General features: G+C 39.9%; 1 pseudogene; it reads left to right on the top strand.

Moving 5' to 3' along the window:
- Nucleotides 1–24,992: 24,992 nt before the first annotated feature.
- Nucleotides 24,993–25,761, top strand: LOC149170432 (myosin-11 pseudogene; annotated as a pseudogene).
- The last annotated feature ends 936 nt before the right edge of the window (nt 25,762–26,697 follow it).

Raw genomic sequence — 26,697 nt, 5'->3', positions numbered from 1 at the left:
GCCTCAACATGATGTCGGATCAGATGATATTTAGTATTGATATGCTTAGTACGATCATGGAACTTTGGGTTCTTGGCCAAATTTATTGCAGAGGTGTTATCAATCATGAGTGGAGTTTATTGTACTTTTTTTACCTGCAAATCTTCAAGAATTTTCCTGAGCCACACAATTTCTTTCGTTGCTTCAGTTGCTGCCACGTATTCTGCTTCTGTTGTGGAATCTGCTGGAACTGATTGTTTGCGTGATCTCCAGGAGACAGCTCCTAATCCAAGACTCATAGCATATCCTGAAGTAGATACCCCAGTTTCTTTGTCTCCATCGAAGTCTGAATCAGAGTATCCAATCAAGCTGAAGTCGTCCACCTGTGTATACTTGATTCCAAGGTCTTGAGTTCCCTTCAAGTACCTTAGAACTCTTTTTGCAGCAGACCAATGTCCCTCACAAGGCTTTTGCATAAACCTGGAGAGGATTCCAACAACAAAAGAAATGTCTGGTCTGGTAGTAGTGAGGTAGATGAGACTTCCTACAAGTTGTCTATACTTTGTTGCATCCTCAAATTCCTTTCCTTCAATAGATGTGAGCTTCAAGTTTTGTTCCATTGGAGTAGAAAGAGGATTGCACTCTGTCATGCCAAATCTGTTTAACAAATCTCCAATGTATTTCTTTTGAGAAAGAAATATGGATTTTGGATGTTGGGTTACTTCAATGCCAAGATAGTAATGAACATAGCCCAAATCAGTCATTTCAAAACTTTTTCCTAATTCTTTCTTTATGGATGCAATATAGCTTTCATTGTTCCCTGTCATTAAAAGATCATCTTCATATACCACAAGATATACAACTGTTTTGCCAACTTTCTTGACAAATAAAGTTGCATCATCAAGATCAAAATGTTTGAAGTTGAGTTTCAGAAGAAGCTCAGTTAGTTTTTCATACCAGGCTCGTGGTGCTTGTTTGAGGCCATACAAGGACTTCACAAGTTTGCATACTTTATGTTCATGTCCTTTCACAGCAAATCCTTCAGGCTGGGACATAAAAACATTTTCTTTTAGATCTCCATTCAAGAATGCAGTTTTTACATCCATTTGATGGACTTTCCAACCGTTCTGAGCAGCTAGTGCAAAGAGTGTCCGGATGGTGGCCCATTTTGCTGTGGGGGAAAAAGTTTCCTCATAATCGACCCCTTCCTTCTGTGCAAAACCTTTTGCCACAAGCCTAGCTTTGTGCTTGTCAAGTGAGCCATCAGCTTTGTACTTGTTCTTGTAGACCCACTTGCAGCCAATTGGTTTGGTTCCAAATGGAGGATCAACCAGCTTCCAAGTGCCATTATTTATGAGGGCATCATACTCCTTCTGCATCGCTTCTTTCCATTCATCATGAGAAGCAGCTTCTTTGAAGGAAGTTGGTTCAAAATCTGTAGACAAGTTCAATTCACAATCATAAGTAACATCCATATCAACAGGTGAATTAGAGTTATCTACATCACCTCCATCTTGTCGGTTTGTATTTCTGGTTCCTGTTTTTCCAATTTCATCAGGATGAACACTTTCAAGTGTCTTTGTCAGCCACTTTGGGGGACCTTTCTGAGATGGTCCAGGCTGCTCTGTTGATTGAGTTGGGACTGAATCAAGATTGAGTCTCCCAATTCTATCAATTACATCACTTAAAGGATCATCTAGTGTTGGAGTTTCATGCAAGGGAGATTGTTCTTCAGAAGAAGATTCCAGATGCTGATCTAGTATAGGAATCCCCCCTTCAAGATGTGGAATATGATTATCAAAATCTTGAAATGATTTTTTTTTTGTGAATCTATCCAAGCGATCAAGTTGCCGCTCAACAACACTGTCAGATTTGGATGATTCAAGAAAAATGACATCTCTAGATACAAATTTTTTTTTTATTTACTTCATCACAGAGACGGTATGCTTTAGAGGTGTTTGAATACCCCAGGAAGATACACTTACGACTTCTAGCACCAAGTTTGTTTCTATGTACCTTTGGTATTAAAGCATAACAGGTGGAACCAAAAATCCTGAGATGTTTTACCGAAGGAACATGTCCATACCACAATTCATAAGGAGTCTTGTTTCTTATAGCACTAGATGGACATATATTCTTTATATATGCAGCACATAGAATAGCATTAGCCCAAAACATTATCTTTACATTTTTGAAGAAAAACATGGATCGTACCATATTCAAAATTGTTCTATTCATTCTTTCTGCTACACCATTCTGTTGGGGATTATAAGGTACAGTTGTTTGATGTTTGATCCCATGTCGGCGAAGATAGTTTTCAAATTCATTTGATGTATATTCTTTTCCATTATCAGTGCGAATAGACCCAATATGAGATTGTGCATCATTTTCAATCCACTTATGAAAATTCTTGAATGTTTGAAAAGCATCAGATTTGTTCTTCAATAAATAAACCCAACACATTCTGGTGTAATCATCAATAAATGTCATGATATATTTATTTCCATTTACAGAAGGAACAGGCATTGGACCACATAAATCTAAATGAATGGGTTCAAGCTTCCTATATGCTCTTGAATGTGAATCATGAAAAGACTGTTTGCTATGCTTTCCTAGAATGCAAGCATCACATTGCTTATGTTTTCTAGGAATTGTAGGCAAACCAGCAACACCATTTTTCTTTAATAAGCGGAGACTGTCATAGTTTAAATGTCCAAATCTAGCATGCCATAATAAACTTGATGGAAGTGTACCTTCTTCATGATGAGAAATATATGAGAAATGTTGTGCATGAGTAGAGGTTCCTTGAAGTTTAAGAAGTCTTTCTTCTTCTATTCCCCTCATAACAAGTGAGTGGTCAGATGCCTTTCTTACCTCAAGCTTTCCATCAAACATATGAATGGAGTGACCTTGCTGGCGGATGTGGACCAAGGACATCAAGTTTCTCTTGAGCTGTGGGAGATATAGAACATGATCCAGAAGAAAGTCTGGAAGACCAGGCAGTTTAAGCCTAATTGTGCCAAGCCCTGATGGCTTGATTTTTGACTGATCTGCAAAGTATACTGCTCCATCAACATTATCAGTGAAATCTTCAAAAAAATATTTCCTATGAGTCATATGACAAGTTGCTCCTGAATCAAGCAACCAATCATTTTTCGAAGAAGCAAGTGAAGCATTAAACAAATCTTCATTTACTCCAATGTTACATTGTGCCTCAATATAGTGAGTGGATTCAGGTGCTTTACCTTTGTCTGTGTCATCAGTTTTACCTTTCTGTTGGTTTCTTCTCTGCTCAATTTTGTCCCATGGTAGCTTGCATGTAGAAGCATCATGTGATCCATTTCGTTTGCAGTGAATGCAATGCAGATCTGCCTTTTCTCCTTGAGAATGTCTTCCCCCCTGCCTCTGAAGTATCTTCCTCTTCCTCTTCGTCCACCTCTTCCTCTTGTAGAATCTTGAGCAGGATTCTTTTCTTTATGAGCAAGGCAAAAATTCTCTTCAGAAGATTCAGGGACTGTCTTCTTTCCAAAGGCTTTCTCTCTTTCAGCAAACTTTTTCACAAGAGAGTCAAAAGTTATATCTTTAAGATTTCCATTTGCTTGTAATGACTCAAGATAATTGGAGTAGGTAGGATAGAGTGCTTTGAGAAAGGCAATAAGAGAGATATCCAGCTCAACCTTAGTGGATTTAATATCATGCATTATAGACTTTATTTCAGATGCAAGAGCAAGAGGATCATTATTTTTCAGTTCAAGAGTGAAGAGTTTAATCATGAGCTGAACAACTTCAAGTGCAGAATGTGAATCATAGAGTTCTTTCAGCTTTTGTAAAGCTTCAAAGGCAGTGGAATAGGATGAAATATGACGACTTACTTCTTCATTTACAGATGCTGCGATTAATGCATAGGCTTTTTTGTTCTTGTTTTCCCAAATGACAAGTTCTTTATCTGATGTGGGCTGCACAGGGTCTTTGTCTTCTTCTCCGACACACACTCCTTTCCACAACTCATTGTAGATGAGGGTGTGTTTTACCATCCGAGACCATTCAGAATAGTTCTCCTTGCCAGTGATAACTATTCCGACCATAGAGATGATTGAATGCATTCTGTAAAAAATTACTTCTGCTAAAAAAAATCCTTACGTTACAGCCTTCAAATCCCTCTAATATTTTGCTAAAAACATCTGCATTTCATTGTACATATCACTGCAATACTACTATGTTTTGAAAAATGCGCAATGGATCACTTCAATATATCACTTCATTCTATTAATATATCACTTCAATATACCACTTCATTCTATTAATATATCACTTCAATATATCAATACTACAAATGCTTTGGTATATAAGACATTATGGAAACACCGCAATATTTTGAATGATATACAAATGCTTTGAATTATTTAAACTGTGTAATATCATGAAGTCAACAAACTGCTCAACGCTATACCAAAACTGCTATCATAAATATACACTGAAGAACTGCTCAACACTATACCAAAACTACTATACACTGAAGTTAAAATCATCTGCGCAACATTATACTAGAACCGCCATACTGAAGTTAAAAACATCTCTCTTGTCATATATCGGCATTCTCAAACTTAAGGGACACGTTATACCTCCTCGCAGAAAACAAATGCAACGCCTTTTCATGCGGAGTCTCTACCTTGTCGAGTGCTAAAGTCCAGGCGAATTTGATGAGAATGGCAGTGGCAGGACTCAAGCAGGTCTCCTGCAATTGGGTTTCTACCAAACTTACAATCGAAAAAACTCACTTAATTCAAAGCAAAAAAGTTATCAGTCGAAATACATGCAGAACCAGTGCAACACTTCAGGAATAAAGGACTCATTCCAATTCAAATGAGCAGTCCGCAACTTTACCTCAAGTCCCACAGCATCTAGTTACAGTCCATGACAGACAGAGAGGAAATGTCCACAAGTTATGGGTTCCTGAGGACCAATATATATTGCACACTGTAGAGGATCAAGACATAACACTCCTCACAGAAGACAAATGCAACGCACCACAGTCTCACATCTCAGTCGTATGCGGAGTCGCCAGCATTCTTGGGATACCACGAGTTTAGTTTCAAAGTCTCAAAAACTATACTCAGTTCACAAATCCGAGTGTAAATTCGCCTTAACTCCAGAAAATCTATCAAAAAATTTTGCAATTAAAGGTAAGAGCCGATACCAAACAGCGAATTTCCTCGCCGGTCGCTTCCCACCTTCGATCACCAGCAAGTCCCTGTCAATCCGTGACGCTGTCAAGAGCAAACCCCGCTGCCTTCAATGGGAACAGAGGCCTTCAATGGTCTTACAGAGATTTTTAGAATGGGAGCAACACTCGATTCTTCGCCCAAACCGTCTACCTCCTCGGACGAAACAGCAGCTAGCGAACCGTCTACCGCCTCAATGAGCGTTGGGTCCAACGCATCTCTGGGCAGCGACAGAGGTGGTGCAGTGCACCATCATTTCTGGGCAGGCAAATGTTCAGGCAAAGGCGCCAGGCAAACGTTCAGGCATAGGCGTTATTAGAGGAGTTACAAGGAATCTGGGACCTGCGCTTTGATACCATGTCAGGCCAGGGTAACTCCAAAAATGGGCAGAAGAAAACTGACTGTCTATTTCATTAGATAACTATTGTTTATATACATAAAATGGATGGATCAGTTCATCTTCTTGATGATTGTTCACGTTCCCGTTTACCCAACCGTTGAAGATTAGGTGTGAACAGAAACTGCTGTCTCGATTTTCACAAATTCTAGGCTGAGTAGCCATGCTAGGGAAAATTGCGCAATTTTCACTATGAGTACTGACTGGAAGAATTGCAAAATTCTAGAGCCCAACAAGCTGCCAGTCAGGATTGCGCAATTCTTGGAGGTAAGGCTAGTTTCCCTATAGAATTATGTAATTTCTTGGGGAAGTTTCTTAGCATATAGCTGGACCAAGTCCAGGTGATTAGCCTATGAGGGTAATGCATCGAGATGTGATCGACAGGCTGCCTTTGTGTAAGAAAAATGCTGAAGCTTGTGAACTTGACAAAGTAAGGCAAGCTGCTGTGAAGGTTGGAAGGGAGGCTCCAAAACGAAGCTAAGGAAATTTTTTGAGGGTGGTTGTAGCTGCTACAACACTTGGCAACACATTGGTAGAACTCCATCTCTCTGAATGGACCTTGTTCATGAAAAGCAAGTCTAACACCTCGAGAAGTATTGTTTAGTTCTCAACTCCTCTTGGTTTCCACACTAGCTTGATTGTGATATGTAGTTTCTACCAAGCTCTTGGTCAATTAAAACACATTCCAATCCAAGGCAACACAGTTGTTTCAATTGGGGTTGAGGGGTATATTAGTGCACAAGTAGTATAGTCATCAGAGTCTTAGTTTCATCTTAGGTGTTGCTCTGCTACTAGCAGGCCTTGACAGTACCCCAGTGGAGTCACATAGGAACACAAGCATGGCTCCGCTGCCAGCGAGCCTGGTCAGTACCCCGGTGGAGTTACTTTCATCACCTCTCTACACAGGAAGCCTTTCTCTTCTTTCACCTTATTCATTTTCATTTTTTCAAACTTTTTTCACTTTTTTCATTTTTGTAACTTTGCATAGCACTTATTCATTTTAGAGGCAGAAAAGGGATCCCAACTTATTGAGAGAAGAAGAAGTTGTTCCAGTAGAGAAATAGTTTATTATACCTTTGACGTGCCTGTTAAGGTTTCCCCCCTCACCTTACTCTACTTGCCTGAGCTGACAAGGGTTAACCCAAAAACAACTGACTAGAGTAGATGACACTAGTTAGTGCGCAAGCAGTGTGTTTTCACCAAGGTTCACTTCAAACAATACATACTTTCCTTCGACATATCATGGAATAAAAGTAACAAGTACTTTATATAGAGGCCAAATGACAGATAACCAAGTAGTGATAGCTCTACAAGCCCTCTTGTACGTCACCCAGTTTGCTTCAAGAGTCATACATGGCTTCATGTGAAATGAACCTATGAATGAAACAAGTGTACTAATAAGCAACAAAGCAAAGCAAGATCAGAAGAGGAAATGAAACCAAAGAAAGCAAGAAAACAAGCAAGCAAATAAACAAACAAACAAAACAAGTAATAAAACAAGCATACAAGCAAACAACTCAAAAGAAAACACTACTCCTACTCCTAATCTAACAGCGCATGGGTCATCTCACGTGAAGTGATACTTCCAATGCAGCCTTCGACGCATTGGTTGACCCATTTTGGTGAAGGCATGGTTTGCGAGCAAGACAACTGTGTGAAGTAGCAAGCAAGAAAGATGTAACAGTGAACACAAACATAGTCCGAGCTTACAAGTATCCACAAAACAAAGATGAGTGAGAGCGCATGACATGAATTCTGTGGAGCTGCCATGGTAATATGCTACACTGTGTGAAAATCTTGAGTGTATGCATTCTCTTGATTGTTTCATGCAAGCAAACGTGAGAAGGTTAGACCACTTGTGTTTTGCATGTGTGCTTCCTATGTAAGATTCCTCCAATGCATGAGCGATGGGATCATGTAGTTTGAGTGGAGGAAGTGAAATTAGGGTGTTTGGTTGATCTTCAATGCAAAGTAGAGAGTGATGAGGAGCCTTGAGTGTTTCAAAAATTTCCTGACCAGAAGTGAAACCAACCTCAGGACAGCGAGGGCCTGACATAACCATCATCTCGAGCTGAAGTGCCTCGACAGTCTGGGGGGTTTTGACCTCATGGAGAGATAGAAATCATAGATCAATGTCTTGGATAGATTAACAACATTTGAGTCAACATTTTGATCAGATGAGGAAGTGAATAGATAACGACACCCAAGATCAGAAAATTCAAGATACTTGTGGGCATCATCATGATTTGATGAATCGGGTTGAGGGGTAGATGAGAAGTGAATATATTCACCCTCTGTGTTTTCAAGAAAGATAAATGAAAGATTGAATAGATTTTCTGAGGAAGATGTGTCCTCTCTACACTATAATGATAGACTGACATCTGAGGTGTCATGTGAATGATCAAAAGTAGAAACATCCGGAAATGGGTTTTCACAGGGGAAATTAGCAGTGGTAGAATCACAAGGGATGTCAAGGTGAAGTGGATGAGGCACGACTGGAAGGGAGTCATCCTTCACCATGAGATCTTCTTTAGATTCCCCCACACACTCATCATTAATGATGGCATAGGTTGGCTGCATAACACCAAATCCATCGACAGCTTGATCCTCGTTCATAACAGGTGAGGAGTCCAGAATGGGAGAACACAAGACAATACAATCTAGAGGATCAATAGAACATGAGGACGAAGGTCGGGGGAACAAGTTCACATTACAACCAATAGGCTTGCAAGCTAAATCTGTGCAAATATCAAGAGAAAGTGGGGTGCAAGGATGTGACAGTTCAACAGAGGTGTGTGCATGATATCCCACATCACTTTGCGGTGGTGGAGATGTTTGATGAGGTGAAGGTGGATAGGCACTTGTGACAAAAATTATGCCTACTTGTGATTGCACAGCTCCATCACCGAAGTGCATTGAGTGGGGTTCAGACATGTGAAGAAGATACTCAAACCTTCCATCAAGAAATTCCCAATCAATATCATCTTTTGAGAATCAGTATGCGAGATTAGAAAAGCATGTGTGGAACTATTCAACAGATTCATCAGGTGCTTTTCATAATTCCATATTTTCTTTGTTGAGAGCTTTATAGTTAAAGTGATTAAAAGCACGATCTATATTTGTGACCAGATGAGCAAGAGAATGAATAGATTTTTCGAGCAACGTGGCACACTATAGCATTGGGTTCCCTCTAAGCGTGTAAATGAACAACGTGCAACTCATGTATTCTTCAAAGAATCTTTGTCTTTCGCATGAGCATACAATGATGATTGCATGCCTAACCAAGGCTACATAGCCTAAACCATAAAATATTTTATGAGACAAGTTATCTGAGAGATTTTTCGGGATGATGAAATCATTTCCACAAGACATACATTTCGGAAGAGCAGCTCGATAGTGAGTCATGATAGATGTGTAGAGATTCAAAATAGATGTGAGGACTCAGCTTGTCATCTGACCCTCCTTCTAGCACCAAAATGTTGATGGTGCTGGACCTGCTAACATGTAAGGAGATCTCCCCGGTAAGAAGTCCCAATTAGACCTCATATCGTTTGGTGTAGGAGTCCCAGTAGTGGGTCATAAAGCAATGCCTTGACCATGATGTCGCACATAGGCAAGTAAGATAACTCTGTTGGTAGCAAGGGTATGACCATTGCAGTGAGTCAGGGAAGGAGCATGAGAGGTTCTAACACATGGGGGTTGAGATGAGTGCGCCCCTTGGAAACCTGTAATAGTACTTAGCTGGGAAGGGAACACATGAGCGAAGATGCATCACAAGCTCGAAATCAGGTCAGCTAGAAATCCAAAGTGATGGCTAAACCAACAACACATATGCAACAAGATTCATATAATTACATACAAAATAGTTCATACACAACTACGTAAGTTAAGTAACATACATTTCTATAGTAGCCGAAACAGTCCAACTACAATAACAAAATATGCATGAAAACATGATGGCTCTTATTATATAAAGAAGTGTAAGTTCCAATCATACAATACATCCATGTAAACCCACTAGCCCCAACAACAGAACGTTACAACCACATCTTCCTGCTCCTCCAAAGAGATGAAATAGCTCTGTGCAGTGGAGAAGCCAAGGCGCATTACAATATTGTCCAATCTCTCTCCAATATAGTTTTATTGGAAGCATGGCTGACCGAAAGCCTATACAATGACTTATGAGGGACTATTTATAACAAGGGGTGGGGTGACCCTTGACATTCCCCTTTGTGACAGTTCAACTACCCTCATGACTCTTCGCCTACTCTATGATTGTTAGATCCAACTATTGACACTTGACTTGCACTTGACATGACTCAACATTACAATGCACATGTACTCATGTGAGACAACATGGCTTGAGAAAGCCATGCAAGACATCACTGACACTCAGTCCGCTATGATGAAACCAACCCTTTGACATGCTTGTGATGGTGAAGGTGGTGAGCTAATGCCAAGCTTGGTCATCTGTGATGGTGTGCATGCACCTCATGGTGACATCTTGCTGAAGCTAACTCTTCCCTCCTTTGCAACCAGTGCATTGGTTCGACTCCTTCATCCAACTCATCTGCTAACATGTGTAAGATCTTCTTGGGTGCAGCCGAATCGGCAACACATTGATGCATAGTGCCCGTGCTGATCTTCAAGTGTGTTCTAGTGGTCATGCACATCAACTTGATGAAGTATATGTTCAACTCTAGTTGGACTTGCTTCTTGTCTTCACCATGGTGAGTTTGTTGAATGGGTTGGATTGCATGCGTGCGCATAATGAAATGCATATTGTTGAATCCCTTGCATCCAATCAACAACATTTCTCACCATGTCTACTCCGTGTTAGCTGTTGGGATGGATCTTTAACTTGTAGACACACATTTTCATCCACAAGTGCATGTTGTGCCCACTGATGTTCCTTTTCTTGCTACAACTCATTCGTCTTTCTGTGCAACTCCTTCTTTGTACCATTCTCTATCTTCACGCGATATTCATTTCACGCCGTCACCTCATAGCCCGAGTCTCCAAAGTTACTTTCATTATCAGTGGATTTGCTTGATCTTGCAACTTTGTTTCACCTTTGTATTTTTAACAACCTTCCTCTTGCATTCATTGAATTTGCTGCATTCGTTGCATTCATTGCGTTTGTTGCATTCACCACATTCACTACATTTGTTGCATTCACTACATTCGCTGCATTTTCTACATTCACTGTATTTGCTGCGTTTGGTATGCTGCCTTCAACTACTATTCATGATGCTGCTTGCTGTGATATCTTGATGTTCTTGTCTACGAACAACTTATATTTTCATGAGTAGGCAAGCTCATATACATTTGATCGACTGCATCTCTAGATGTGCTCTGAATGGTGTCTTTAGCTTTGCCCTCTTGGAAACCATTGTACCTACATTGTTGAGAGGTAGATGAACACATGCAATACCTAGAGACATGGAAACACTCATGGAAAGAAATCTGTAAGTTGAAAACCAAACTAAACTTGAGAATTGAATTGCAACATACCTGTGTGATTGATCATGAAGGTTGCGCAATTTCAGCCGGGAGGTCTAGAGACTGACTACCAAGACTAGGCGAGGCACAATATGGGCTATTGGGAGACTATTTGACTACTAGAACTGAGTAATGCACAATCCAGTGTGGCTGCTGACTATTGGAATTGTGCAATGCACAATTTTAGCTGGCAATGGCTGCAAGCTCAGTTATTGCCTTGCATAATTTTCTTGGCCAACAGTCACTGTCCCTCAGGATTGTGCAAAGCAGGCCTAAGGATTAGTTGCTGGGTAGAAATGAGCATTTCTAGAAAGGAAAGAAGAGCCTTTCCTCTCAATATTGCACAATGTTGTCTAGTGAGGCAGAGTCTAGGCCAATGTTGGCCAGACTCACTGACGGGCAACTGAATGCGAATGTGAATGCAAATGCATGCTGATACTGAGTGTAAGCATAAGCGAATGATCATGCATGCAAATGGTGAATGACACATTCATAAAATGGAACAACATGCATGTGGGTGAGGCGAGTCACCGAATCGACGACTGTTTGCAAAAAATAGTTTCATGCATGCGACAATAGTGAGATGTTGACGAAAACTGAAATGATGCTAGGAAAAGCTAATATACATGTAAATGACAACAAGTGTTCAAAGAAATCAAGCAAACAATACTCATACAAGAGAAAACATAAAAAGTGACAGAAATGCAACACAAGGCATGGGAAGTGGGCTTACCCCAAAAAAACTGTGCTGAATGTGTTGGCTGCTCCTAGATGTGATGTGGGATTTTAGAGTTGCAAGGTTGATGTGAGGAATGAGATTTCCAGCATCCAGTTGATGAGTTTTTGTAACATCGAGGTTGTGACGCACATGCCACAAATCTAGGGAAAGCGACACTTGGTGGGAGGTTTCTAAAATGATCCTTGCATGTAACCTCCACTTACTAAACATAGATCCCTAAAACAAGGGATGCCTTTGCATGCTTCCTTGGGAGGAGTAGCCCATGCATGCAAGTTTTTTTTGCTCGGTCCTGGAGGGAACCAGTCAACTCAGCTGCACATGCAAAAGGTTGTTCGACTGCTTGAAGGAAATCTACATTTCTGGCTAGGAGCTCGGCTGACTTCCCATGTGATTTGCGTAATTTTTAGGTAGAGTAGCTAATTGCTGCCTAGATTTGCGCAAATTCTGGGCTGAGAAGCCCTGTTAGGGAAAATTGTGCAATTTTCACTGTGAGTGCTAACTAGAAGAATTGCACAATTCTGGAACCTAGCAGGCTTCCAATCAGGATTGCGCATTTCCTGGAGGGAAGGTTGGTTGCCCTCCAAAATTGCATAATTTCTTGGGGAAGCTACTCAGCTTGCAACTGGACCAAGTCTAGGTGATCAGCCTGTGAGGGGAATGCATCGAGCTGTGATCGACAGGCTACCTTTGTGCAAGAAAAACACTGAATCTTGTGAACTTGATGAAGCAAGGCAATTTTTTGTGAAGGTTGGAAAGGGGGATCCAAAAGGAAGCTAAGGAAAAATTTTGGATGGTGGTTGTAGCCACAACAACACCTCCCTAATTTTAAGGAAGGTTGTATAAATAAGAAAGCCTAGGTCCTCAATAGGATTCGACTTTTTATTGTAACAAAGAGGCAATTTCGAGCTAATATATTGTGACTATTATTCTCATGTAATTTTTGAGATTTTTGTGATAATGAAAATGGTTTCTTTGATCCAACACTGAGTTGGCTCAGAGGGTTGAAGCTCTTGGGTTAGGGCCCAACCCTAGCAGCAGAGGTTCCTCTTTTTGTATATGAATCCTTATATTAGAATCATAGATTAGTTTATGAAGTTATCTCTATTTGTTTAAATTAGAAGTCCTTGAATGATTGGTTAGTTTTTCTTCCATTAGTTGGATAAGTAGATCAATGTTACAGTAGTGAAAGAAAAGACTTCATAAAATCTTGTGATAGTGGTCTCATCCTCATCTCCCATGGGATCATGGTTTGAGGGCCCCACTCTCACAACCACAAAAATATATTTATCTCTTGGTTGTTACATAGCTTAGGATTTCTTGTTGAAGTAGATCATTGTTAATGATTTCTTAGAATCACCTGCAATTATCATTTTGGTTTCTTGAGTTTGTTGTAGATTAGAAAGAATTCCATTCCATAGAGTTAATCCATTGGCCATCAATAAATCTGTTTCTCAAATTCAACTCATCTTTTCCACAATTACATAAAGTTGTGCATAAATGAAGAAATGAATATGTGTTGTTGCAGGAGTTTCTGTTTTGCAAGGAGGAACTCATTCCAGTAGTCTCATCTACGTTTTCTCACACCCTCTCCAAACCATACCAATCACCAATTCATATTTCTATTTTGTAGCCACTGTGGACAACTACCTTGAGAAAATCCAACCATCTTGAAGAGTTGGGATGATCCTTGGGTAGTGTGCACCTTCCCCATACCTATTCCACAATCATACACCTTCCCAACACTTCCTTTCAACTTCCCTACCTTCCTACATCTTTCAACTAAGTTTCCTGTAGTAAACGAGGACATCCTGTAGTAACTACAAGAAATCCTGTAGAAACTACAAGAAACCCTGTAGCAGCCTGTTTTAGGATGTTTTGGGAAAATCTGATGATCAAAGCCTAGGGTAGGCCTTCAACTTGACATACATGCCCCTCAATGTCATTTTTTGACTAGTTTTCCCAAACCTTCCTCCCTTGCAAAAGATCAACTTGTTTAGCTTAACATTTACATTTCTAAATTGAAAACCAAAAGACAATTTTCTACAATATTTAGCTAGTGCATGCATACATTAGGCTTAGCAATGTTAGGGTCATTTCCATGCTTACTTAGTCTAGATAACTAGATGATAGAATGCAAGGTTAAATTAGGTCTCTTCCACAAGTAACGTGTGTTAATTATTGGCTAGGTAATTTCATATAATTTCATATCACTTTCTACTCAACACTTTCATTTCCTTAACATAGGTAAGTAGTTATTTTCTGCATTAAAAATAGCTTTACATTCACTATTAGTAGTCAACCTCCTTATAGCCAATAGAAGATTGGTTTGAAAAACCCTAGTGGTCTATCGCCCTAGTTGAGAAGTGACAAGAGTAGATTGTTGCATCTGATGTGCATATAGCACTATCACCTCTAAGTTTGTATGAACCCCAGGTTGATAAAATAAAGTTGGTTTCCCTACGAGTTGCAACATACTTTCCGCAATACTGGGGCTCATCACTTTTTGGCTGCTATAAGGATTAATGCACGGGTGTTTGGTGATGTAGAATCCCTCAAGGATCTTCACAAGATCCTTGGAAGACAGTCAAATTAGTTGCAGCTATCACAAAGATGCATGCATATCTATGCTTAACAAATGAATATAAAAGTGAGAAGGAATCATTACCTCGAGTCTTAGTGTGGTGTTATTAGAGAGCGCAATGTAGCTAGGCAGAAGACCCCTAAGCCAGCTCGAGATCAAAACCTTCACATAGCAAAGACAAGCGTAATATCACAACATAAAACCTTGATAAAAAATGCATGAACATATAAATATATCTAGTTGCATATATCTAAGACACTCATGCTAACAATGTTGCATAAACATATAAACAAGTTATCCTACCAACATCTCGGAGTGGACAACAAAATTGCAGTTCTATATTTAAGTAGAAAGAGTGATTACAACCATCGGTTGTATCAGCCTTCCCTTAACCCTCTAGCTCCTCTCTCTCTCTCTCCCTTCTTAACCTCTTTTGATTCCTTAGTCTAAGACTCAGCTTGACAGTCAAATAGGAAATCCTTTCAAATGGTTCGATCCCTTTTACAATGGTCCTAGCCTTGCATATATAGCATGTGAGGATAGGGTTTCCAAGTCCTTCGTGAGTACCATTAAGCAAAAGCAATGATGTTTCCATGCCTTTGTGCTCTTTCCCATTTGCATACTCCATTAGGAATTAGTAATTCCCCAAAATAGGTTTAGTTCTGATGTTTCCCTGCTTTTGTGAACTGACATAGGAGAGAATCTTGGTATATTTCTCAGTCAGATTGTTCCCTTGACCCATAGAAACTCATTAGGGTTCACTAACGCTCTTCCTGAGGCAACAAACATAGTTACCTTAGGCACTAACACACCCTTAGCCTTGCTAGGAAGCTCTATAAAGTAGGTTGCTAGTGTTTAGATAGCATTAGCTTGACAACTGGGCCTGTGAACTTTGTAAGTCCTTCAGTCATCATGTCTTTCTCCTTTGAGCTAATGAGGAGGTCATTTTCTTGTATAATAGATGCCCCCTAAAGTGTGAGATTAGAGTCTATGACGATGGCTGAAATATTTTATATTTAATTGTCCTTTTCTTTGGAAAAGAGAGAGGGAGGATCAGAGCTTCAGGCGGTATGAGAAACCTGATACAACACATTTATATAAAACAACTAAAATTATGTCCTGAGTTGGGCATTCCCACGCTTAGTAGGTATGCCATATTTATTTTCTCAGAAAAGAGATATGATGACGCTGTCCGCCGATAAGCACAATGTGGAACCTGTGTCATAATAGGATCATTCTGATGATCTGTCTAAAAAAAAAAACAAATGCAACTTGGGAGAGGAAACAAGGCGGAGTGATGTAAACCTCTACCCAAGGTATTGATTTCCACTTCACTGCAACATCATAGATCAATACATGTGAATATAGGTGTTGAGGTCAAACATGCATGAAATCGCCTGATTACCAGTCAATAATGGAGACCGTTAACAGACGCAAGGATGGCCACTGATAATGGTGATGGTCTCTAAGATGCACAGTACAATCTAGAGAGTGTGAATAATGTTTTTGTCGTCGAACACTCATAGAATCATTTAACCAGGAGCCAAAAATGAAAACTCCTAACCAAACACAAGGTGACCTACCACTGATGTCTGCAAGTACCAAGGCACTGAAGTGTTTCTGGGTTTTCTTCCTAGATAGAGTGTTGAAGTCGATATGAAGAGACCTGTCGAAAGGTAGGCAATAAGCTGTCCTACATTAGTCGACACAAAACAGGACAAGAATGATTGTTTTTTGAGGAATCTTTTGAGCATTGGGTCAAAGTGACAGAGGGCATGATGATAGGATATGCTTGATGGTTTTATGGAGGAAACAAAAGATAAAGGTTTTCCCTTGAACAATAGAAGGCACAACAATGGTTTTAACCATGCAGCACTAGACTCATGAACACCAAAGATTGTTAAGATAAAAAGATGCAAGAACATCTGGGTATATAGGCTAAACTCATAGGATGTTAAGATTCATATTTAGAGGCCATTACAGGGAAGGTTTATCTGAGGGAGTGCCATGTTCAAGGGAGCGGCTGCTGCCAAAAAATCATTTCACAATATGGAACACAAAGAAATTGTATTCTCCACTTTCCCCATCTGATTAGTTTAGTGAGTCCAGATGGTAAACTCATCGATCTTTTCATGTTTTAAGAGTCTGAAAAGGACTGTAAAAAGAGTGACTCTATGCTCTATCTGATTATTTTAATGAGTCTAGACATGCAAACTCGTCGATCTTTTCATGTTTTAAGAGTCTAAAAAGGATCATAAAAAGAGCGACTCTATTCCACATCTGTGTAATTTAATGAGTCCAGACGAGACAACTCTGTGGTATTTTCATATTTCGAGATTCTGAGAAGATCGTAAAGAATGACTCCAAGGTGGTCCCTTTGTCATAGTTTTTAAGTAGGTGCGACAAAGGTTTATTAATATACCTAGAATGCTTCCTTTTCCGTAAGTTAATCTACTGAGTCTGGATAAAGAGAAGCCTATGCTCAATAGATGTTTGCCTCATTTTGTTACGAGTACGAGGAGACAACGTAAACTTGATCTTTGTCGTGAAATTTTAATGAGTCACGTGACAAAAACTCCATAGACATTCATCGAATTTTAACGAGTGAAATGAAGAAAACTTGAGGTACCTTTTTTAGTTTAGTGAGCAAGGAAAAAGAGGTAAAATAACTTCTCATTCCTTCTTCGTAGATTTAACGAGCTCGAAGAAGGGAAAAAAATGGGGATTCTTCGATTTAAGAGCAAGAAATAGTCCCAAAAAAGAAAGCGCTCATATCATCATCATAAGTGTTTAATGAGCCCAAAGAAGGGAAAAACTCAGGGATTTTTTGATTTAAGAGCAAGAAATAGTCCCAAAAAAGAAAGCGCTCATATCGTCGTCGTAAGTGTTTAACGAGCCCAATGACGAAAACTTAGGGTATTTTTATGTAACGAGCGAGAAAAGTTCCTAAAAAGAATGCTCGAAGCTTCTTACTAATTTTTTAATGTGTTCGAAGAACTAACTCGAGGTTTTTTCGATTTTATGAGCGAGAAAAAGTCCCCAAAAAGAATGCTCAGTTGATCTTTTTCAATTTAGTGAGCTAGGAAAAGAGTTTCTCAAACCATCGTCATAAGTTTTTAACGAGCTCGATGATGAAAAGATCGGGGATTTTTCAAATTTTAGAGCGAGAAAACATCCCATAAAAGAAAGCACTCATTGAGAATCGAACATGGTCATTTCTGTCGTTCAATCTTGAAAGTTCTTTCATCAAAACATGAGCTACTTCTGCCAATATGGGGTCATGGTGTAGGATAAATATCATAGGAAATGGACTAATTCTACTTTAATGACTTCAATTAAGATAAGTCGTGTCTCCAAAGTGACTATAAGGGAGTTCTTGAGCTTCCACTTTCACCATTTTCATCACTTGAGAGTTGTGAGAGTGTTTTGGAGGTAAAGAGGAGCAGATTTTCCACAAATGATTGTGGGAGATCCGGCCGACTATTTGACATGCCGTCAGTCCTAGGTATATGCAAATACCCTGATCTTTCATTATTAAACCTTTTTTTAGCTACTTTTGGGGTGTATTTTTGGAGATATGGGGAGTCCTAGATCATTTATTGCACATAAACCCCCTTCCAGGCCTGTAGGGAGCATTAAACGCCCTTTACGACTCGGGGGAGGGTGTTAATCCTCCCTGTTTGTCACTAGAAGGGGTGTTAGTGCATGAGGGTGCACCCCAAAACCCTTGGCAATGATTTCTTGAGCTTTTTTTCCCCATTTGCACTGATTTTTGGGTTGATTTGTGCAAGTTTTGAGCCATTATGACTAGTCTATAGAGAGAATGGGCCCATGACTGACAAGAATTGTTGATGCGAAATGATCCAGCTTACATACTTGCATTGCACTATTGTGGGTTGATGAAGTATGCACAATTGGACTTGGTGAAAGGTTAGGAGGAACATTTGAGCTAGATTATTCAGCGCTAGGATGAACACAAACAAGTGTTTCAGATTGGGGACCATGAGTTGGCCATTGACTGAGATGATACATATTTCTTAACAGGTTTGTTGTGCAGAGGAGCATAGACAAACTTGACTGGTGGTAGGCCTGATCCCCGATCCACCTTAGAGCTGGTCAAAGGTTACTGTATCCCTGAGAGCGGACTCGTCATCAACAGTGTCCCAATAGAGAGGATTAGATCCAGATCTATGAGGGCCATTTTATGGATGATTGTTCACTTGGCAGGGTCAAAAAGTCCCCATGTTGTGACAAAGGCCCAACTATTTCTTGTAGTTGACTATGTCTAGCTGCAGATATTCAATTGGTGTGAGGCAGTGCTTCATCAGTTGAAGGCAAAGTTGACCGCATGTAAGACCCAAACCCAATAGAGTTTTGGGTATGGCACTCTCATTGTCTCCTTCATACTTGAGAGGGTGCCAGTTATGCGCCCATGAATGAGCTTAGGTCCCCTTGATCTGAGGGAGCCTAGATAGAGGTGATGGGCATCGCTTGATCCTCACATAGGAGGAGGACCCATCCGACATTTTTTCGAAGAAGATTTCTTCGAATGGCTCAGTGGCCAGATTGTGATGATCGATGACTATGCCTACAAGGGCATGGACTTCACCGGTGACCCTGACTTGATTTTGCCGCCTGGTACAAATTGGGGGCCTCAAGGTAAGAAGGATTTTTAGAGTACTTAAAGTATTTTTAAGCTTTTGAATGTTTATGTTATGTTTTTGTTGATTTTATGGGTGAACAAGTATTGACATGAATCTTTTTGCTTGACACAGATGTGGCACCGGTGCAATCTATAGGTGAGCGTCGCTAAGTGAGGCGAGGAGGCCAATTACCCAAAGGCGGGGGTGATTCTGAGAGTCTTCGTGAGATTCTAAGGAACCTGGAGGGCTTGAGCATGGGTGTGCCCCCCCTTCATATGAGGGAGATACCCACTCATATGCATCAACACACAGTTGGTGTTCCTGAGCGGTTTCTAGTTCCTCTTCGGAGGATAGCTAGAGAAGTGTTATCTTTTCATGAGCAGTAGGTTCTATTAGCAGATGCATGGCATAGTCATCGGGTGTTTATAACTAGGCTTAATAGTAATTTTGTACTTAAAACAACCAAGTTTTGGGATATTTTCTGAAGTAAAAGACTGGATTCGATATATATATATATTTTGGTATTTTATGATGTAAATGTTTTTTAAGTGTTTTTGTAAAATTTTAATTGTGTAAATATTTACTTTAATAAATGTAACTATAATGAATGAGACAGATGCCAATCTAACACATAGTTTGCCAACGAATCAACAACTATATTAAATTCTATAGGAATGTGTTCATATGTGATAACATCAAATTGACATTCCAAGAGTTGTACCCCTAAATAATGACGTAACAAGATTGGATTGTGAATGTGATAGTGGTTTTCCAATTGCATAACAACAAGCTGAGAGTCTAGCCTGACCACCAGATTGGAGATGTCCCTTGATGACGCTTTAGTGGGAAGTGAAATCACGGACATGTACTCACCAATATTGTTGGTGGCAATACCAAGAAAGACTCCGTCGGAACAAAATAGTTCCAACTCAGGTGTGTAAATGACCCGAGCATCTAATGCAATGTGCCATGTGTGAAGACTGACACCATCCGTGTATCCTACGTATGCTAAGGGTAATGAAGACATCTACATAATGAGAAATATGTATGAGACAAATACTTCAAGAAATACCAAAAATTCCAGTCACATCAAAAAGAATCAAAACTTATAAAAACATAAAATTACAAAGCACATGCCTAGTGCAATACTAGGCATAATACTTTTTCAAATAGAACCCATTTCGGTGCTTAGCGAGAAGGACTCCTTCCTAGTACTAAAGTTCATATGACCCTTTTGATAGGGATTTTGTGACGAAATATGGACCGAGCCATAAGGGTTGAAGTGTTCTTGCCCCCAAGAAGTCATATTTTTTTATCGTAGAGTAAAACAAGATCTCCTTCTCGGTAAGAACGAGGCTTGACCTTTTTGTCGTACTGGGCTTTGAGCCAGCACTTGTGGGCTTTAAGTGCCAATTCGGCATCTCGATAGGTTTCATCTAGTTGATTTAGGTATAACACATGATCTTCTTTGGTAGTGGTGCTGGGAAAGAGTTCAATGACTATTTGTAAGCAAGGAATCTGACACTCGATTGGTAAAACTACTTCAAGGCCATAAGCTAGTTGAAAAGGCGTGAAGCCTGTAGTAGTTTTTACTGCAGTTTAGTATGCCCATAGTGCAGGATATAACATCTGATTCCAGTGGGTTTTATGATTCCCTACTAACCTATAGATCATGGTCTTTAATATGCCATTGATGGCCTCTACTTGACCATTAGCTTGGGGGTAGTAGGAGGATGATTGATCCTAGCAAAAATCGAGTAATGATGTTAAGTCAGACACCATGTGATTCTGAAAATGATACCCATGATCTATAATTATTGTGTGAGGCACATCGAAGTGATAGATGACCTAATTAAATAGGAATAACACTGTAGTTTCTCCATCGGCCTAGAAGGTGGGAAGGGCTTCGGCCCATTTCGTGAAATAGTCCACAACTACGATAATATAGTTGTGTCCAACAGAGAAAGTGGGGTTCCAAGTTATGAAGTCTATCCCCCATTTGGAAAAGGGGCTGACGGATATAACCAGGTGTAGTAGAGCTAGAGGAATGTGCATTTTCTTTGTAAACACTTGACAAGGGTGGCACTGCCAGATAGCCTTGATATAATATTTAAAGAAGGTTGGCTAGTAGTAGCTTGCGCACAAAATTTTCTAAGCAGTAGATATGCCAGAAAGATGACCACCACATGCCCCAGTATGGCAGTCATTTAAAAGGTGTTCCACCTCCTCATGAGTGAGGAAACATTGAAGAACTATATCAGCACCACGACGATATAACATATCATTAAGCAGTAAATAGTGTCATGCTTGGTGGCAGATGCGATGATGGTCACCTGATGATATTTTAGGGCAGAAACATTATGCTTGGAGGTAGATAAGAATGTCACCATACCAAGGGTTAGTAAAGTCGATAAGATAGACAGCTTCATCTTGTAGAGGATCGCGGGCTATCTCGTTAGGATCAATGTTGGCTTATTGAGGCTTGACCCAGGTTCAGAGTTGATTTAGCCAACAAATCCTGGTACTACTGGCCCTTTCGCAATAGTTCATAGAGTGCGGACTGATGTCTCACCTGAAGTAGTATGGGAGCGTGCTAGAACCAAGTTTACAGACCCTGGAGATGTCTGATGAGTTCAAGTGGTCCGCGGTTTGACCTTGTGCACAAGTTGCTTCGCGCACTCTCCGATACCTCGCAGCCTGAGATATTACCTTTGTGCAACCCTACTCAGGGGCTAAATGTTGCACTTCCATGTTATTACCCAAGACTTCATTGATATTGCAATTTTAGTTTATTAACTTAGCCTACTTGCATGATTTAAGTTATACTTAACAATATAAACCATTCATACAGGTGTGCATAGTATAGAAATAGTATATTTTCAATTTATATCAACCATGCATTAACTCAAGAACAAATACATAGAATTATGATAAAACTTCTCTTTATTAATTCTTTCCTCGGTTACAGACTTAACTCCACCCTACGCACTCAGCTGCGGACTACTAGGCCTCTGCGCACTCAACTCTGGACTACTAGGCCTCTGTGCACTCAGTTGCAGAGCCTTCTCCTACTCTACGACCCAAGACGCACTTCACTTGGTCACTTAGATTCTTTCTCCTCTACTGTTAAACACACATGGGCAGCAAGAACAATATGAAAGATAAAACATGCAAGTACAATTTTTATTGACAAATGATATACATTTATAGTACATTATGTGACTGTTGAGTTTCACATCCCAAGGTCTCTTGGACTACTTTGTCTATTCAGCTTCCACACTAACCCATTGAGGATTAGGTGCCAAAAATTCCCCCCCTTAATCTGAAGTGTTATGTATGAGTCCAAGAAGAGAGTTGTAATACAAAATGTGCAAAAATGCATGGCAGCACAAGGCTGAATGTGCTCTCTGAAATGTTGGTATAAAGGGCGGTGGTTTAAGGATGACCACCAACACTGGAACGATTAGTACAGTTCCTGAAACTCTTCCAAAATTGGCAAGAAGCTGAAGTCTTCTGCTAGAGGAAGTGCTCCTATTTTTTTGAAGAGGGAAACCTTCAACCAATAAAGGGAGGTCTCACCCCGCATAAAAAGGAGAACTTCAACCTGAAAAGGGAAGTCTCAACCTGTGATGGTTTAAGGATGACCAACAACTCTAGAATGCTTAATGCAATTCCTAGAACTCTTCCAAAACTGGCAAGAAGATGAAGTCTTCTGCTAGAGGAAGTGTTCTCAATTTTGTTCCTGGAATTCTTCCGAAACTAGCAAGAAGCTGGAGTCTTTTGCTAGGGGAAGTGTCCTAGATTACCAACTGAAGACATGTTCACAGGCATCTTTATCTCTGGCTACAACTCTAAAACTGGTGTGGCAGGTTGTGGCTTAGGCTTGCTTGATGTGGCTTTGAAGCTTGTAGATGAACATCATTTTCCCCCCTATCAGATACAAGGTGAGATGATGGAGAAAACTCAACTGCAAGATTATTCAATACTCTGGAACAAGTTCTGACATGTGATTGGAGTATCTTCTTGGCTGTTGATGCCCATTTCCAAGAAGTGATACATCCAAGATGAATCTTTGTTCTTGCAGGATGTTTGTTTCTGAAGCATCTGTGTGAAGAATGGGTGGTTTTATGATAGTGCTTACATGGATGAAGATCAAAACAGTGATCTTTCAGATGGCCAACTCAGTCACAGTGTTGACATTTCACAATCTGTTGTTGTTGTTGTTGCTGTGGAAGAGGGGCAGAATCTGGAACAGCTGGAGGTGAACTGTCATGAGGAGCAGGTGAACTGTCATGAGGAGAAGGTTAACTATCATGAATGAATCCAGCACTCTGAAACTGAATGGGCTTTGAGTATTCTGGAATATGAAAGGACAAGTCCTTGTCATATCCAAGACCAGTTCTGTGCTTGTTGTGGACAAGCTGTTCCCAAGGTCTGATGATGGGCTTGGGAAGTGCAGATTGAGTTTCTGCATCTGCATGTACAGCTGCTGCTTTATTTGAATGAACTGTAACATTATTGACTTGCTGCTGATGGGTGGTTGTCTCAATGTTTTAAACAAAAACAGGTTCAGAATGATGTCTATTTTTATGTAGCTCTTCTTGCTGTAGCTGTGATTCAAGCTGCAAAAAATCATTTTTCTCTTGTGCATTTTGTAGACAGACCTGAATGTCTGTGAGAGAAACTTTGCTGACTTTTAATATATCATGATTAGTAGACAATATGAGAGTTTTGAGGAACTCTAATACTTCACTGATTCTAGCCATTTTTTTCTTCAATGTCAGATTTACACCTTAAAAACTGATCACAACTACTACTCAGTGCAGAAAATTAATACCCACTCACAATACACAGGTATATCCTTTATAAATGTGTAGTAAATGAATCAAGGAATCAATGCACATATATGTAGACAGAGACTATAATGAGTTTTAATACCACAACTTGGGTAGCAACAACTGCAAACTTGCTTGGATCCTTCAAATACTCCTTCACTTTCAAATCAGAAATGATGGCTATCAAAACTTCAACAATTATAACACAATTCTCTGATCTTGCCACTTTCCACTTTCTGGCAATGAAGATAAGCAATGAGAGTAAATTCTAACAAGGACTTTCAGACCCAGAATGCTACTCCAACACTTGCTCAGGTCATAGGCATTGGAATGAGTCTCTAGCATGCTGAACCAACAGTGATATACCTCCTTATATGTCCAAATACTTAGCAAACTATACAGTGCTGGTCCTCTGGCTTATATTAGTCAACAGTACAGTACCAATTTCAATGTAGCAAATGACTTGCTGCTTTAATGTACTTCTCAAATTATTCAAACTACTCACACTGTGAAAAAGAGATTCAATCTTTGACTTTCTTTACAAATGAAATTTGTGGATAGTCTTAGTAGAGCCTAGTTTGTGTCATCAAGATACTAAATATAATAAATTGCAAGGAAGCTAGATCGAACCCTGCAAATTGATTTCTCATAGCTGAACTAAAGCTTCAAGAGAATCAAGTATCTTCACCCAGTGTTAGAATCGGGAAAATTCTGAAATGATCAACAATGTATCTTTAGCGCAGTGATTTGTCAAGCCCCTTTTTGGAATGTCAAAACTCAATAATTCTTCAAATTTAACATTTGTTTGCAAAGTAATGGCATCATTGGTTTCAAATCCTCAACTAGCAATGGCCCCTGGATTTGTCCCCTTCGCAAATGCAACACAAGGAATACAATTTAGATGCAGATCACCTATGGATATAATGAGTATTTCAGCCTCCAATTTGACTCCTTAATAAATTTGGCATAGGCCTTCCATTTGGAACTGGTGGGATGATTGCTGGGTTGGATTCTGTATTCCAAGTGGAAGCAAAGTATCTAGCTTTGTTATTCAAATAGCAACTTATAGCTTATGTTTAAAAAAAATATGGGATTATCCGTGACAATCTTAAGAAGGAAATATCTGTGTTGCTTGGCCTATGTATCCAGGTCCCAAGAACACCAAGAGCAAGCGCAGTTAAGATATCTCGATCCCAAGCAAATGCAAACACACAGCAAGCATCCAACAATCATTGGCAAAGCATTATCAAGAGCCTAACCAATCTTCTCCAAACTATGCGTGGAAATTATGTCCCATCTATTCTTGTTCGTAAGGTATTTACCCAGACATTTGCATACATCAATGTACAACTTTTCAACAGCCTCCTTTTACGGCGTGAATGCTGCTCATTTAGCAATGGAGAATATGTAAAAGCAGGGTTGGCTGAACTAGAACTTTGGTGCTGTGAAGCAAAGGAAGAGTATGCAGGCTCAGCCTGGGATGCACTCAAGCATATTAGACAAGCAGTGGGATTTTTGGTTATACATCAAAAGCCAAAGAAATATTTGGATGAAATTTCCCACGATCTCTGTCTGGTTTTAAGCATACAACAATTGTATAGAATCAGTACCATGTACTGGGACGATGAATATGGCACACACAGTGTGTCTCCAGATGTTATTGCAAGCATGAAAATGTTGATGGCAGAAGATTCAAACGATGCTCATGGAAATTTGTTCTTGTTGGATGACGACTTGAGTATACCATTCTCTGTGGATGACATCTCAAAGTCTATGCAAGAAACAGATCTGTCAGATATCAATCTACCATCTCAGCTTCTTGAGAATTCAGCTTTTCATTTCTTGTTGCCATGTACTCTGTAATACAGAAGGCTACATTTTCTATTATTTTCATCTCTTGATCAATGGTGTTATCAGCTCATGAGCAGCTATTCCCTTGCAACATACAATTGGATTTTTATCCAGATCTTGTCTCAGAGCAGTAGAGTACACGACTGAGGAGAATAGTTGCACCCACTCCACACAATTAAATCTGAAAACACAACTCAATCCTCAGGTAATGTGACAAATAATACATCCCTTATTGTCTAAGCCCAGGTCACTGGATTCAAAGTCCAGAGTGCTAAGAGTACTGCATTATGGAGAACATCGAATTATACAGGCACACGAAAACCGCGTATATATAACAGAGTTTATGTAAAGCAGTGTTTTAACACATAGCATTTCTATAAAACAACGTTTCACATAGCATTTCTGTAAACCGCGTATTCAATGGACTCCACGCTCGCTGCATACCATGTCATCTCCACGCATGCGTATAACAGCGTTCAAATACCAAAACGATTTCTAATGCATACTCCAGTAATCACCAGACATGATTTGAATGGTTAGTGGTGAGGATTCCACACTCACTGCACCAAGTGCCTCGCCCAAACTTAGAGATACAAACTGAAGACAACATCGCACGAAGAACAGGCAGAGGAACATTTCAACCTGGAGCAGCGATTCATTCAGGTGAATGCACAACACTTCTGAAACGTTTATGAAACCATGACCATTTCCATGTCAAGATAGCTTGGACAGCATTGGCAGTGTCAGGCAGAGGAGCGTTTCATCGTTCAAGTGAATGTGGCAGATAGGGCGCAGGTCTGTATAAAAGGAATATGGCAGACAGGGGTCAGAGATGTCAGTCAGCAGCGGATTTCAGGCACCAGACACCAGCAGGTATTAACAGGTTGCAGCTAAAATTTAGCTGAAGAAATATTCATGAGAAAATATTCATGAAGTTCATGGCAGAAA

Source organism: Pinus tabuliformis, chromosome 4_2, assembly GCF_031772625.1.
Source record: "Pinus tabuliformis cultivar Carrire ecotype Pingquan chromosome 4_2, CPIR1, whole genome shotgun sequence".
Lineage (NCBI taxonomy): Eukaryota > Viridiplantae > Streptophyta > Pinopsida > Pinales > Pinaceae > Pinus > Pinus tabuliformis.
Note: the sequence above shows the minus strand (reverse complement) of the source record. Positions and strands in the feature narration are given on the sequence as shown.